The following is a 13,051-nucleotide window of genomic DNA, read 5'->3' as shown; positions in this document are numbered from 1 at the left end:
AATACTGTTATTAAGTGTAATTATTATAAGTAGATTCGAATTAAATATAAAATACTATGTCTCCTGTTCTTTCCATATGTCAAAGTAATATTCAAACAAGATATTTACAAGTTCACTCTGGTTTTCTATAGCAACGTGTTTTTTGATACATACATATATAAGTCAAGTCTGGTTTTAAAATGTAACCAGTTTCTTGTCTAATCTAATTGTTCAAATTAAATCGTATAATTATATTAAAAAACGAAGGTCAACATAACCAAAGTAGTCTAGTGAATAAGGATCGTGATTTACGACTGAACTTCACAAGTTGAATAGTTCGAACAGTTGTATTATCTGACATCACCTCAGTTCACGAACGGTGAAAGAAAACATTGAGAATGTGTCGGAACCGAAATACTGAAGAAAGAAGAGAATGAACGAAAGCGCATTTATTCACATGTTCATCAATACAACCATAGGATGTCCACTGCCAGGCTTAAGCCATCCCAATTTCCAATAGAACCGGTTTGAAGTGGCTTCCAATGATTACCGAAGATCTCAATAAAATCGTCTGTTCATCGTGTGGCTGGTAAGCGCGTTGATACTTTCTAAATATGTTGGTAAAGGCAATAAAAGAAAATGTTGCGGATATCATAGACACGTGCTGAACTGAGCAAAACATCTTGGCGTCTGTCCACTGTCGAATATTATAATACTTTGACCACATTATGCTGAGAAAAAGCAACGTGAAGAGAGGCTGTATTCCTGGGTAGAGAAATCCTGAATGGCGTAAAATCAAAAGCTCTGCAATAGATAGATCATTTGAAGGTTTTCACGTAATCGCTCCCTGAATTTGTTTGTACGTACCTCGACGGTAAACAATAACTACACGTGACACTACACACAACTAAGCCGAATCATTCCAAGCTATTCCAAAGTCCGATCCGATGAAAGCGACCAAGATATCGATGGCAGATAATTGTTCAAATATTCTATCTTCTATTTGTAAGAACTGCTCGTGGGTGAGATACGAGAGTGTAACCCGAAGTTTGTCCGATAATGGGGCCCACGAAGAAAATTTACACAATATACTATTTATTATCATTATCATTTCAACTATATGACATCTACGTGTGGACATGAGCCTCTTACATAAATTTTTATGATGATGTTCACCTTATGACTGGACGTTCTGCGCTGCGTTTGTTGCTCCGTTGTCTTCACTCCAAAACCTTAAAGCCTGCTGACCTGCAGCCATCTTGTCCGTAAAATATGTGACTTGCCCAAAACCACTTTAACGTGATAATCCGCTGGGTTGATTACTTTCGCTCGTTAAGGAACTCCTCATGGATTATGATACCAAAACTCTCTTTATAAGAGAAGATTCGTGTCTCAGTTGAGGGAATATTAATAGTTCACATGTTGTTCCATAAAGAGTTATACGTGAAGGAAAAAATATGTCTCAAACTTAAATACCTACTCGATACAAAATAAACAACAAAAGGACATCCGCAGAGAACAGATCGCATCTGTTACCTGAATATTTATGACGTATACGACCGTCGCATTTATGAATACACGGATCCTGTTACATATGACTATAGCCTCGTATGTTATTTAATTTTGTGCATCCAAAATACAGAATCGACGCCAAAATATGCAGTCCACTGCCCACCGGCTCCCTGTGGGTGCGCGCACGGAATTCTGAACACTGCAAACGTTCGATGCATACAATGCCCCACTGCAGTATCTTTTTATTACGAGTTCTTACTCGAATAGACTGGGAATAGGCCATTACCTAATTCCGATGTACTTTTCAATACACCCGTAAGTACACGAATCGATAAGGAAAACACTAGCAATTCACCAATCAAAATACATTTGAAAAATCTATACGTAATTTGAAATATTTTCAAAGTTTATTAGTATTTCAATACGTAAATTATTGTCGTTGGCATAAAATTATGTTCAAAGCAAAGAAATTAATAAGAGAACTAGAATCAGCCAATATCATTGGAATGTAATTTAAACAAATAAAGAAGTTGTTTTCAACGTATATGGAATAAAAACTATATGTTTAAACGTCATGTTTTAATATATTAAATCTAAAATTATGTCTTTCCATTATGACAGACTTTGCAATAAAGGTTAACATTTTTAAATTCAAATTATCTATACTAAAATTATAACTTTATCATGTTAAACATAAATAATGTTCTCGGATGTAATACGAAAAAATAATCGCAGAGTAATCCTATTTTTATTACTTCTAATCTCGTGTAATACATTTATTTCTCCTTTATAGTGATTTCATATGGACAAAAATGTTGTTTAAAAGTAATGTAGTCCCAGGCATTTGATTTGGCACGTCGAAAACAACAGTCAGCCACCAGTCACATCTCAATCCACGGAGAGTATTGATGATAATTATATATACAAATATAAATAAAGTTGGTAAAACCAATATCATAAATTTTTCTATGACAAAAAAGTAATGGTGAAAATAATAGGTAAGGATAAATGCAATAATATAAACTTCTTAACAGTGTTAATTGATTTTTTAAGTGTTTTATATTTTTATGTACACAATCTGTTTTATTTGCTTACAAAATTCGGATCCGAGTGAGATAGAGATAACGCTTTATAAAAATAATACATATACGATCTTTGCCGTAAATCCCATTATTTGGCAGGATGTGCCAAATGAAATACCGGGTATGCCTATGTTAAACACATATATAATTTTCAAGGCAACTTTTATATCACAAACCGTCTAAGTAATCAAGCAGGTGTGCTTAAGCTATGTTTTCATAGGAAGTCGTTACAAGCCAAGGAAAACCTAGCATCTTATGTCTCCTTCTTGTTCTTCCAATCGATAGACGCTCATTGCAACGCCAAAAGCCTCCCGTAAAGATCGTCATGATAACGGCCTAAAGGTTCCCGCATCAGCGACTTCCCGAGAACTTGGTTACGCCGTTGGTCAACCTAGACCTAAACTCTACTCTTTTAACCTGTAAACTATGCATAAATAAAAAAATATAAATTTACTAGCTGATCCCGCAAACGTTGTTTTGCAAAAAAAATTAAAGTTTTTAATTAACAAATGTAAGATAAGGGTTGATCGTAGAGGGGTGAATGAGGTTTGTATGTATTTTTGTATGCTGTATCATAATAAAATAAATACCAAAAAAATTGTCTAAAAAATTAAAAATAAAATTTAGGGGTGGACCACCCTTATCACTTAGGGGTATGGAAAATAGATAGTAGCCGATTCTCAGACATACTGAATACGCATGTAAAATTTGGTAAAAATCGGTCAAGCCGTTTCGGAGGAGTTCAAGTTCGAACACCGTGACACGAGAATTTTATATATTAGATTTCATTAAATTACTGCCTCAAAGCAAGTTATTTCGCTTATATTAATTCATTCGTTTTTACCGAATAATAATATAAAATCTATAATCCAGTTCAAATTTAAGCACAACAATGACTTCATTTGGCGAGTTTTTTTTTATAAATACATATATTAGCCGAGAGTTCAAAGGCCTCAAGTTTAAAACATAATAGAGGTTCAGAGCGCCGTATAAATATTTATTAGTCTCTACAACCATGAATTAATTACGAAAGCTTTTAGTCCAGCCTCCGGTGCGTTTGGTTTTACCAGCCAATGTCAAGGTTAAAATCACTTACAGTCTATTTAAAAACTTGTTAACTCTGCTCTCATCAACTTTATTAATAATTGTCGTAATTTCAGTGAATTTTTACTGTAAATTAGTTTATCATTTCAACCGTAGATTATAGGCCTTCTCCGTAAATCTTCAATGCTATGATTAGATGCGGTCTGTATACATTTAAGGGGTATCAAATTTCAATAGATTATTAGCGAATTTGCAAGTTTATATGTGAATTATTCCTAGTACTATTTATTAAATTATTCCTAGTACTATTATTCCTAGTGAATAAACGCTAGTCATATAACGTCCATTGCTCAACATGGGCCTCCCGTATAGATTTCAAAAAAGACGGATTCGAAGCAGCCTACATCAAGTTTATGCCGATGACCTTCACAAGGTTGTTTGTACGCTTTGTGAGAGGTATTCCTATACTCCGTTAACTGTGGTCTCCACTCTAGAACCTTAAAACCCTAGCGGCCATATGTTCCACACACTTTGTGACTTTCCCACTGTAAATTTAACTTGCCATTCTACTAGTTTATATCGGTTACTTTTATTCGTCAACGCTGGTGGTCGCCAAAGTGCTTCTCCAGAGCCGAATGTGGCTCTTTGTATCCATAAGCAAGTGCAGCTCTAGCACAAATATCTATGGATAGCATAATAATATTGTCATTTAAAAACAAACTGGATAAGAAATACAAAATTTTAAATTTACGTTCAGCTGAAAAAGCTCCCGTTTGCCCTGCTTTCCCCTTTCGGTTCTAAATATGCGAACAATCTTTTTTAAGCATGAACGCTATCAATAGAAAACTAAGAACTTGTCTTCATGATGAGAGCCTAAAATTAGAAACAACTACATACAAATCTGACTCTCAAACCTTCCGAGGAAAATCAAATACATTGTTCGCAATAAAAAAAATATTTAATGAGTATGAAATTTAGTTTTGTTTAGTTCAATAAAAGTTAACCAAACAAGCAAATTTTGCTCCTAATTTTTTTATATATGGTTGTAATGCTTACTTTTCGCATTTTGGCCAATAACTCTGCCAACCACTGGTCTACGTTATCCTTATTCCTAATTCGATTTCGAAGAAATCCCGGGTAAAATCTTCTCCATGAATCGTTGAGTGACTGTGAACTACCCAAAGAAGTCCAAAAAAAGAGACAATTCAGTGTTATAATCACTGGTAATATACATTGATCGTAGACTTTAATCTAATTGGAACTGGGATTTTTGAGACTAGAAAATGTTTCGTTTTTAATGAATGAAGGGAAAATATTTCACGATACTTTAACACTTACATCACATTGTTTTAATTTTTAATCTCCTTTTTAATAATAATAGTAATAAGAAGCAAAATGAGGAATGATTTTATAATTTTTCTCAACCGTATTGTACGTAATGCAAAACATCTTGTTACCTGATTTAATTTAATATAAAAACATAATATTCAATATCCTCTCACAAGATTGCTTACGTATTATTTTTTTGTCATACACAACCACGCCCCTGTCATATAATGTTATCAAAATAAGACCACTTGTTCCAAGATTTTCAATAAATACGTTGACATTTAATGTAAACAGCCGTACCTCGGTACTAGAGGAATGTTCGCGAATCTTTCATATCTGTCATAAACTATACAATGGAAGGAGATAAGATTCGTTAAAAAAACTAAATATATTATAATTTTATCGTTTTTAAGTGCATTCACCTTTTGCAAGGTTGACGAGGCATCGATCATTTATTTAAAATAACATTACTTTCAGTTGCAATCTAGTACTGGCGTACTCATTACACTCAACTCGCTGCTCTACAACGTAATTTAACGAATTAAATGATCACTTTTTCGACAAACTCCATCATCATATCAGCCAATATACGCCCACTGCAAGGCATAAGCTTCCTCTAATTATCGCCACGATTACGGATTTTACGCTGCCATCTAACAGGGGGACTACCCACGCCGCGCCTTCCTGGTCGCGGTTGCCATCTCTTCGATCAACGACGAAAACAATATAAATATCTCACCTTACCTTCATAACAACGTTTTAGCCAATATTTATCGATAGATTATCTTACTCTGCCTTAAAACCAAAGACTGTTTGTTTATTTATATTTTTGTATAATGACTTGCACTTCTTTTCTGTCTTGTTGAAAATTTATCGGAGAGATCTATTTACAGCAGTAGACGTACTTTAAATCTTTTTACTGTCAAACGTGCTGTAAAATAGGAAAGTAAATGTTGACGGTTTTAACTCAGGTGTAGGGGAAAGTGACCACGACTTCCTGATTACATGCGACAAACAATTGAGTCCATCGTATCGATCGAGATTCAGATACCGAACGAATATGCAACATGCGTTCGATATTCATGAATGGTTTGCGAACGAAATTGACGACACAGAAATTTTGTGATACTACTTACGTAGAGAATCTGTGGTAATTATATTACATAATAACTAGCTATTCTTAATTTAAATTGCACTGTGAACTTTTGTAGATATATTTGTTTCTAACATTATAAACACTAAAAAGGAAAAGAAAGTAATAAGGTTTGTCCTAATGTATTAATCATACTTTCTAAATCGAACTACGACGTTTTGTTAATTTGAGACAGTTGCATATTAATATTACGTATGTAGGATACATATATATAGAATTTTCTTATATGTGGTATTTATATATATTAGTATTCAAGCATATCAAAAAGTTACACCATGGCTGCCAGGTAATTTAAACCAGACTTATAATAAAACCTTATTAAATACAAGGCTACTTAAAGTGGTTGACCATATAGCGCGCTGAATACATGACCACCATAAGGTCCTGGAGTGAAGATCACGGACTAGCAAGCGCTGCAGCGGCGCAAGAACGTCCATTCCACATTGTAACGACCTTGGTAAGTTCTTTGAAAGATGCTGTATGCAGTTCCAATGATCCAGAAACCATCTACTGCTAGTCTTTGGCTGAAATGATGATGATATTGAAATTCGTTTCTTCATTTGTAACTTCGATTCTATTTTTGAAATAAACCCCTAAAAATGGATATATTAGCGATTTATCTATATTTACATGTATACCGAATCGAACATTCCAGTGCCTCGAAGTAATATGTAAGTGCTTGGCCCTGTTTTATAGGCTTTAAAATAGTAAAATAAACCGTATTGAATCACTGTTTAATATTTTTACATATAAACAAAACAATTCAATGAAACAAACAATGTCGGGATGGTTGACCAATCAGTTTTATTAATATCTTCCATTAAACTTATCTTCCCGTGTCGTGTTCGACAAAAATGATATACGAATATCTTTAATAAAGTATTAAATTACCTTATTGTTTAAAGCGTCACCTGAAAATGTAATCCCACTCACGTCGTGCATGTGTTCGTTAATATGCAGCTAAAAAGATAATCATCATCGTCAATATTCCAGCCATACGATGTTGACTGCTGGACTTATCCCTTCCTCTATAAATTTCCAGTAGATCCGGTAGGAAGCAGTCTGCATCCATTAAGGTCCACTGTCTACCTTATTAGTCTTACGCTGCTCGTATCGGTTAATAATCCCCACTCCAGAACTTTAAGGCCTGGCCTTTTATTTGCGTGCCATGTGGCCTACTTATTGACACTTCAACTTGCCATGCATTTAATAAAGCCTTTTTTAAAGGCTGGTTTGAAGTGATTACAGGATGCTTATACCGTAACTGTTTATTTCCTACTATGTTATATTATCTTTGTATCTATGTATTTACTTGTGATCGTGTAGAACATATGTGTTCTGCGCGCTATTTCGCCTGCCCGCTGCAACTTCAACTTAACAACTTTATTATGATAGACCTAATTATGCTAACGGGATTTAATCTCAAAATCCACACTACAATCCGGCCATTTTCTCGTTTATACGAAAAAACACGAGATGGAGACAGAATAATAGTTGTGAACCACAGAATAAATTAAAAACCTATTGTTTGCTATTAAATTTTATACGGGATTAAATCAAAGCAAAAAAGACCAGAAAAGCATAAGAATGGAAATGTTATCACATCATTACAAAACTATTGTGCATTATACAGAATAGATAACATATAATTAAACCGATGAATAAAGTTATCTCTTTCTGAAAATTTACTTATTTTTATTTTTATTGGAATGTGATTAAATCCAATGCCCAATAATTTCTTGACATCGCGAAATTTATAATGCATATTAAATACAAAAATGCCCTTAGGTTTACGTATGTCCGAGAATCTCTAGGAAAGTCATTCCAGGCAAGCTGATCATAGTCTTGGCTTACGGTAAAAGCATATGCACATAATTTTAACCCAGGAGACAGACTGGATAACTATTTAAGTTCAAAGGTTTAACTGAAAACCACAAGCAATACCCATACCGATGTTATAAAAAGAGTTAAGATCTTCTACATAAGGCAACAAAATAAAAACATCAATATAAAAATTAACAACGACAACCTTTTATAATCCTCTACCGGTATTCGAACCAGGAACAGCGGACCGATACACTGCTCTGCGGGGCATGTGGAGCAGGCACAAAAAGATCAAAAGAATCAATTATATTTTTTACAAACTCAACTATCTTGCTATCTCGGAGAAATAACGTTAAAGTTTACCTACAGTCACAGTTATCTTTGTCGATTAAAAAAATGTTTTAAGTTCACAATACGAGAATTAATATCAACAGAAGTTAAAACATATTGGCTATTGTATATTTAAAAAATTAATTATAAATAAATAATAAAGTTAATCTACAACAAAATCTTCGAGAAACATCTCGATAGAAGAGCAAAAGTGTTTTTTTATTTTCAAGTGAGCGTAAAGATCGATGAAAGCGAAAGGAATAATATTTAAAACCATTACTTGCTTAAGCAACCTTGCACTAAATACGAAATGATTGATGCATCTCTTAGTGTTAAGAGTTCAGTGAACATTTTTTTTTCGAATTACGAATGCCACCAATGTAAAAGTTAATTAATATTCAAAAATCCAGGATTTTGAGATTCAAAATCCGGCAATTTATCACGTTTATATTAATATTATTACTATTCTTAGGTCTGTGATTTAGACAGAACAATTAGTAGTCTAGTAGTAGCCCATCGGTAGAGGACTGAGACTTACGATCATAAGTCTCGGCAATCTTATACAATTCACATAATTTATAAATAATTATCCAGAAGATGGACAGTAGTAAGAGTCGGACACTGCCTGGGCCCTCCATTGCCAGGCGTCCTATATAGGACTGCCCCCCCTCTATCTAGAAATTGTAATTAAGAAATATAGGCTCTGGCTATGTTAGAGGAAAATTTTGTAAAAGGAATTCCAAAAAAAAAGATGACAGCAGCATCATCTGCGTACCATAATACCACACTACAATTGCCAGTCCGCTTGCGTAGCATCGCAATTATGGTATATCCCTCATTGATATCTTTGAGGACGGCCTATACCTGGAAAAACTTTACTGTATATTGTAGGCATTATTTGTCTCATCGCAACATTTCGCATGCACTAATTTAAGAGTTTATCTGTGAATGATTTCTTATTTCTCTCCATCATTTCATCTCCAGTTTTTCTGCAATACTAAACGAAACTTACAACTATAGTGTATTATTTTTGTATACTATAGAATGAAATAGTCGTATCAAGGTTTAAGATATTATACCAATCATTATTATCATCATTTAAGCCACGGGCCGTTCATCACTAGATATAGGCCTCCTCCCTTACTTCCATTAGGAGCGATTTAATAAGGTCATTGACCCGTGCAGCACTTGCCAGTCCATGGTTTCCACTCCAGAACTTTAAGACCTCAGTGACTATAATTTTTGGACGCTATCAGACCTTCCCACTGTCATTTCGTCTTGTCAGTCCGTTGGACCATAAATAGCGGCCTGGACTACTTAGTCCAGTATACTTATACTGGATATCCTACTAATCAAGAACCAATAAACGTGTTGTTTCATACTAAATTTAAACAAATATTACAGTGTGTTTTATACAGTTCTTTTACGTTTTAGATAACTGTTAACTGTTTTAGTTTTAAAATAAAATAATTAAAAATAATGCTTGATCTTAACGGAAGATCCTCTTTTAACCCTAAGATATTACTGAAGAACCTTGCGGTTAAAAATTGGCTGCTAGTTTTGTTTTTAATTAATTTTATAGAAGCCATCTCGTCATTGTTTCTGCCCAAAGACACCCACTGCAAAACATACGCTTACTTTAAAGATATATATGAAAGGATATACCATAATGACCACACTTAACAACCGTGTGTAGACAGAGGACGCTACTACCAATCCTTTGGTAACCTATTTGTGGTCAGTGGCAATCCTTCATAATTAGTGCACAAAGTCGCAATTATTAAAGGTGGAATCTCGGGAACCGACTAGGATTTCTCGCTGGGCCACCACGGCTCGATTCACAAAAGTCATGCGAATCGATTCAATTTTAAATATTGAAATTTTAGTATTCTTATATTTACTTCCAATAATCGATAAATATTATTTTAAAGTTTTCCGAGCAAACACAACTTCTTTTAACAACCACCTATGTAAAAATATTTTTCCCATTTTTATGCAAATTATACTTTTGCAATCAAGCGTTGAGAACGAACAGATAATACACAGTATTTGTAAAATATCTTCTTTTATGTACGTCATTTGAATATACATTACAAAGCATAGATTTTAATACGGCCCTATTACTTCGTATCACAGATTTTAAAAAAAGAACGGATGGGTGAATATCTTTTTTTTTTTAATTGGAAATGTCAGTCGCTTTAATATCACCGGTTTGTGTTTGTTAATATTCCGTGTTTTTGTTTGGTTCATTAGCTTTGCCAGACATTAAATATAGTTTATACGTGTATGGATTTTTCTGTATATTGCTACAAATAGGACGACTTCGGTCTGTAATTGAAATTGTTTTAACGCAAAAAAAACACAAAAAAGTGTTCATATTTATTATTATTTATGCATACATTTTTCCACTATTGCCCATGTTTCCTTTTGAATATGCCGATATAATACACAAGTATATATTTGTCATAGATATGCATATACAGGATGATTAGTTATAGGTGTAAAATCTTTTGAAATATTTTGATCATAAGCCATGAATGTATGACATAACCTATCCAAAAATCAATGTTTTCAGAAATAATAAATAACATAATGATAATACAGTAAGACTTTTTCCTAATTAGTTTTCTAAATTCTGATTACTACAAACCTGAAGACTGTACTGCTAGAAGTACTGGCTAGCCGCATTCCAAAACAAATAAAAACTATGTTATAGTTCAGAGTGGCCACTTTATACAGAGTGATTATTTTTATAGTAAAATTGGTAATATAAATGTTTCGTACACTTCTAATTACTCAGAAATAATAACCAGCGTATTTAAAACATAATAGTAAAGAGCGTTTTCAAAATTCGAATTAATATATTTGAAATTTAATTATTGTTTACTATCTGTCTCTGTAAACTTTGTACTGCCAGTGCCTGTTGGCTTATCGTATTCCAATATAAAAATGAAATCAGTCTAATATATTTTAACACTTTATAAATGGTGATTGAAAATAGTTGTAAAAGCTATAAAGCTTATTGCTCAATAATGAGCTATACATTCACCCCTTTACATATTTAATCAAACACCCTCTATATGTTTAATTTTTGGATTTATTTATTTATATTAATTAAAACACATAAAATTTATAAATGTTATTATAATGTTAAAGTCCACAAACTATTTTTTTTACGTGTTTAAGAGTCTGATATAAATTAACACCATGTACCCGTGTTGGCACGATTATGCTCTTTGAGTTAATAAAGTTGCCACAAATGGCAAACACGATAGCGCCATATATTTTTATTAAAACAATAACTAAACAACCTAATGCACTTTTTACGATTCGTTCTGATTTATTATCTATGTGTTTATTACTTTAATTAAGTTGTGATGATTTAAAATAAAGAAAAATTAAAATTATGTATAATATCTACATTGTAAATTTATTAATGTAATATATATGCTTGTGTATCAGAAAGCTTAATTTTCCCATCGTCTTTGTCCTTGAATTATATCGCCGATGACAATCAATTTGAATATAAAATGGATCGTTCATTATTTAAAAATTCTTTAACTTTTACATAAATCAATAATAATACACGTTTCTTACATCATGTTTAAATAAATCTTTTTATAGATTTATGATCAATTATTTTATTTAATATATTTCAATTAATTATTATGCGTTTTTTTTTAATTTTATAGATAAATTGTAAATTTACATTCGATTTATCAATTTTGCAAATTTATGCTGACACGATGTTGGTTTTTTTTTATATTTTAGCAAGTGATGTTTTTCATCATCTTTAAGCTTTCCCAAAATAGATAGATAGATTTGGTTTTATAAAAACTTACCTCTTTAAATCCAAACAGTAAAAATACAGAAATTCACAATTTTCTATACACGTGTCTCTGGCACAAAAGTATTGGAACCACCGCGAAAGGAAAGAAAAAACAATAACTGTTCTAAATTCTAAAAGCGCGCCAAACGGCAGAAATGTGTCAGTGGCGTGTCGCGGCGGACGGCCTAGGGCGTCAGCGTGCACCGAATGCCAATAGCAACGATTCCAAAACCGATATTGTGTTTTTCAAAAAAATATTTGGGAGCGGTTGCGTCGCATCGATGGCGGACCGAGACTGGCGAACAGAGTGGCAGGACATCGACTTTATAAATTGACTTTGTCCATCACGGCGTAACTGTATATGTTTTCGGGCTAGAGATTTCGGATGTGCTATACTGATCGGTCCGTTCGCTAATCGCTAATTGATTTCGACGACTGATTCACATCACACGACGTACGGCGTCCTCTCGCGAACAAAACACACGTTCAAGTTCACAGACACACACTTTTTATGTCTTAACGTAATTCACACTAGCTTTGTGTTACGTCAGATGTAATAATTCTAGTGACATATAGTATCTAATGAGCTTTTAACAATTCAACGTTATGTAAGTTACATAGAGATAACTAATTACTTTAACTTTGATACGCTCCGGAAAGTAAAACAAAATCCGTAAAGAAAAACAGTACCGCATGAGACCATTTTTTTGTACAATTCCGCTTTCCGCTGTGCCCTCTGAAGGCTCAGGAATCTATTAATGCCCATAAGGCAAAAGTATACAACCAGAAAAAAAGTTAACTAGGAACTAGGAAATTCATACGGGAGCAAGGACTCAAAAGAAAAAAAATGTCTCCTTAGTCAGTCGGTGCACATGTAAAATAAAAATATGCCTCTTATATAAGTACTGAACACAAAAGTGCTAATATTTCTGGACTAATAATCCAATATTACAAGTCTTGCCGTCGATT

The 13,051-nt window shown here is 33.3% G+C and overlaps 1 protein-coding gene across 1 annotated transcript in view; it reads right to left on the bottom strand.

Moving 5' to 3' along the window:
- LOC137930626 (uncharacterized) overlaps nt 1–12,446 on the bottom strand; it is a 79,289-nt gene extending 66,843 nt beyond the window's left edge. Inside the window, exon 1 of the mRNA XM_068773925.1 lies at nt 12,096–12,446. The gene's annotated coding sequence lies outside the window, so the exon portion shown is untranslated. The remainder of the gene's footprint in view (nt 1–12,095) is intronic.
- Nucleotides 12,447–13,051: the final 605 nt, after the last annotated feature.

Source organism: Battus philenor, unplaced genomic scaffold (genome assembly GCF_028537555.1).
Source record: "Battus philenor isolate CCGP_79_NKW_IND1 unplaced genomic scaffold, ilBatPhil1.0.hap1 SCAF_6, whole genome shotgun sequence".
NCBI classification, from domain to species: Eukaryota; Metazoa; Arthropoda; class Insecta; order Lepidoptera; family Papilionidae; genus Battus; species Battus philenor.
Note: the sequence above shows the minus strand (reverse complement) of the source record. Positions and strands in the feature narration are given on the sequence as shown.